This window comes from Carassius carassius, chromosome 34, assembly GCF_963082965.1.
Source record: "Carassius carassius chromosome 34, fCarCar2.1, whole genome shotgun sequence".
Lineage (NCBI taxonomy): Eukaryota > Metazoa > Chordata > Actinopteri > Cypriniformes > Cyprinidae > Carassius > Carassius carassius.
In genome coordinates this window covers 8,041,405-8,045,322 of record NC_081788.1, presented here as the reverse complement: position 1 = coordinate 8,045,322, position 3,918 = coordinate 8,041,405, and the positions used below count along the sequence as shown (strand labels likewise).

At 39.2% G+C, this 3,918-nt stretch overlaps 1 non-coding gene across 1 annotated transcript; it reads left to right on the top strand.

Annotated features, from left to right (window-relative positions):
- Nucleotides 1–2,363: 2,363 nt before the first annotated feature.
- On the top strand, nt 2,364–2,470 carry LOC132115515 (U6 spliceosomal RNA). Its single transcript, XR_009425498.1, has one exon. It is a non-coding gene; the product is annotated as a U6 spliceosomal RNA (small nuclear RNA).
- The last annotated feature ends 1,448 nt before the right edge of the window (nt 2,471–3,918 follow it).

Below are 3,918 nucleotides of genomic sequence, written 5' to 3'. Positions count from 1 at the left end.
TTCTAGCATCATGCTAGCAACTTGCTAGTCACATGCTAGTCATGCTAGAAACAAGCTAGCAACATGCTAATCATGCTAAAATCATGCTAGCAACATGCTAGTCGCATGCTAGTCATGCTAGAAACATGCTAACAACATGCTAATCATGCTAAAATCATGCTAGCAAAACATGCTAGAAACATGCTAACAACTTGCTAGTCGCATGCTAGTCATGGTAGAAACATGCTAATCATGCTGACAACATGCTAGCGACATGCTAGTAACTTGCTAATCATGCTAGCGACATGGCTAGTCACTTGCTAATTATGCTAGTGACATGCTAGATACCTTGCTAATCATGCTAAGTACATGCTAGTCACTTGCTAATCATGCTAGCAACATGCTAGCAACTTTGCTAATCATACTAATGATGGTAGTCACTTGCTTGTAATGCTAGCAATATGTTTTAAACTTCTTAAACTTTTAAATCGTTTTAAACTTTTCACATTTTCAAACTTTTCAAACTTTCTAAACTTTCTAAACTTTTCAAACTTTCTGGTCAGGCTTTCTCAAGCCAACTTAAAGTTTGTCTCAACAAACTTTTTTTTCTAGTTGTCATTGCTCTATTGTGATAGTGTTCTCACCTCATCTCTGTAGGCCGTCTTTTCATTTGTGATGAAACCCAGGATTGATGTGTCATCAGCAAACTTAAAGATGATATTGAAACTGTGTTAGGCATTACAGTCATTAATGAACAGAGTATAGGACGGAGCTAAGAACACCGCCCCGTCAGCGAGTCCATTATCCAGTTGCAGAGATAAGAGTTCAGTCCTAGATCTCTGAGCTTTGTGATACGTTTTGATGGGGTGATGGTGTTAAACACAGAGCTGTAAAAACATTTTTGAAGGACCGGTTCAATTATGGTTTCCTTAAAGCAGGTGGGAATCACAGACAGTCTGAGGGAGAAATTGAAGATGTCTGTAAGCACCTCCGCTAGCTGGTTGGTCCGTGACTGTGTGTAAGCAGTTCCACAAGAGTTTGAGATTAGATCCCTGAATGTTTTCAATCATCTTGTCTTTATAGGCTCTTTTTGCAGAACTGATAGCTCTCTGAAGATCATATCTGGCCCTTCTGTATGCCTCAGTGTCACCAGAGTTGTAGGCTGAAATAAGATCTTTGAGTTTGGCCCTGCAGCATTCATCCAGGGTTTCTGGTTTGGAAAGGTTTTAAACCAGATTTTTGGGATAGTGTTTTCAGTGCACATACTGATGTAATCGGTGACAGAGTTTGTATATTCCTCAATGTCTGTGGCAGCTGCATCCCGAAAGATCTGCCAATCCGTTGTGTGAAAGCAGTCCTGAAGTGTGAAGATGGCTTCCTTCCTGCATTGATGGATTGTCCTGATAAGTGTTTTCCTGTTTTAGCTTTTGTTTGTATGCAGGCAGAGGAAGAATGGATGAGTGATCTGCTTTACTGAAGGCAGGGCGGGGGAGGGGTTTGTTACTGTTTTTGAGTGCTGTGTAGCAGTGATCAAACGTCTGATCTGCTCAAGTGTGAAAAGTCATGTGTTTGGTAGAATTTACGTAAGTGAGCAAGGGTTGGCGCTGTAATGTATGCTAGATAATGTAGAGTTGTGTGGAGCTGTGCTGGGGAACATGAACAGTGATAAAAGGCTAACATGTTAGCTCACTTACCTTTTGACAGAACTTTTCTTTGTTTCACTGTTATGTATGTGTAGATTTGATAACATTAAAATAAAAAAGTGGTTTTATGCAAAGGAATCAGTAAATGATCTTGCTAATGTACATGCATTTCAGACACAACTTTGTGCTCTAATTGTGTAGTGAATTGTGCTAGAATTTTATATTTTTATCGTGCTATAACTGTGCTATAACTGTGTTATAAGCATCTGCTTTTGCTGATTAGGAGATCCCGCTTGTGGTAGTTGGAGGCACTGTAGACTACCTTTATAAAAGAAGTTAAATCTAAAGCAAAGACCATTTGGATGCTTCGGTTTCTCGTGTAATGGTCTCGCACGAGTGACGAGAGAAGTCCTGACGTTGGGGGTTGGGAACCGCATTGCTGGGGGAGGAGAGCAGATCACATGGCCTGAATGCGTCAGCACTAAGAGCCAACCCTACTGGCTAGATGGCTGCCTGATCAGCATGCTGGTCTGTTTCTTGGTGGAAAAGCCAAATAACACCAAATATATAGTTAAAAGGATAAGTAAGGCATGGCTATATGTACATCTGTATCTTGCAGCAACCCAAATGTGCTTGTATTCTCTTGGTAAATGACAAAATCATGGTTTAACTGCTCACCACCTTTGTGAAAACCTTCCCCAAGACACTGCTATATATACCAGACGTCTAGGCTACTTGTTCGTGCTTGCTTCGGCAGCACATATACTAAAATTGGAACGATACAGAGAAGATTAGCATGGCCCCTGCGCAAGGATGACACGCAAATTCGTGAAGCGTTCCTCATTTTTGGACATTTTTAATCGATTAACGTAATTAAGATTAAGTTGGATAAAAAAAAAGTCCTTTTGAAATGCATAGAAAGTGCCCAAAACATTTATGTATATCAAACTTTGTGAAATGACAGTGTGGTGGTGTTTTATTCACCATTGATTTATGATGTAGCAGCACCCCAGTACAACGCAGGAGCTCCAGTTTAACCCTCTCTCGCAGAGTGAACTTTGCTGACTAACTGTGAATACAAGAACACTGTAAAAACTAGAAATAAAGTTTGTATACAAACTTTAAGTTGGCTTGAAAAAGCCTAGCCTGAAAGTTTGACGTGGTTTTAAAAGCTTAAAGTTTGAGGGTTTTCGGTTTTAACTAATTGAAGTAGTTTTACACTTTTGAAGGCAATACAATCAATTAGAAAAAGAGATAAGAATAGATAAGAAACGGTAAACTAGCATGTTTTTAGCATGGTTAAGAAGTGTTGCTAACATGATTATCAAGTTACTAGCATGTCACTAGCGTGTTTCGAGCATGATTTGCAAGTGAGTAGAATGTCACTAGCGTGTTTCCAGCATGATTAGCAATTTTCTGGTATGATTACCAAGTGAATAATATGATCAGCAAGTTACTAGCATGTTGCTAGCATGTTTCCAGCATGATTTGCAAGTGAGTAGAATGTCACTAGCGTGTTTCCAGCATGATTAACAATTTTCTGGTATGATTACCAAGTGAATAATATGATCAGCAAGTAACTAGCATGTTGCTAGCATGTTTCCAGCATGATTTGCAAGTGACAAGAATGTCACTAGCGTGTTTCCAGCATGATTAGCATTTTTCTGGCATGATTACCAAGTGAATAATATGATCATCAAGTAACTAGCATATTGCTAGCATGTTTCCAGCATGATTTGCAAGTGACTAGAATGTCACTAACGTGTTTCCAGCATGATTAGTATGTCGCTAGCATGTTGTTGGCATTATTACAAAGTTACTAACATGATTAGCAAGTAACTAGCATGTTGCTAGCATGTTTCCAGCATGATTTGCAAGTGAGTAGAATGTCACTAGCGTGTTTCCAGCATGATTAGCAATTTTCTGGTATGATTACCAAGTGAATAATATGATCAGCAAGTAACTAGCATGTTGCTAGCATGTTTCCAGCATGATTTGCAAGTGACTAGAATGTCACTAGCGTGTTTCCAGCATGATTAGCATTTTTCTGGCATGATTACCAAGTGAATAATATGATCAGCAAGTAACTAGCATATTGCTAGCATGTTTCCAGCATGATTTGCAAGTGACTAGAATGTCACTAACGTGTTTCCAACATGATTAGTATGTCGCTAGCATGTTGTTGGCATTATTACAAAGTTACTAACATGATTAGCAAGTAACTAGCATGTTGCTAGCATGCTTCCAACATGATTTGCAAGTGAGTAGAATGTCACTAGTGTGTTTCCGGCATGAT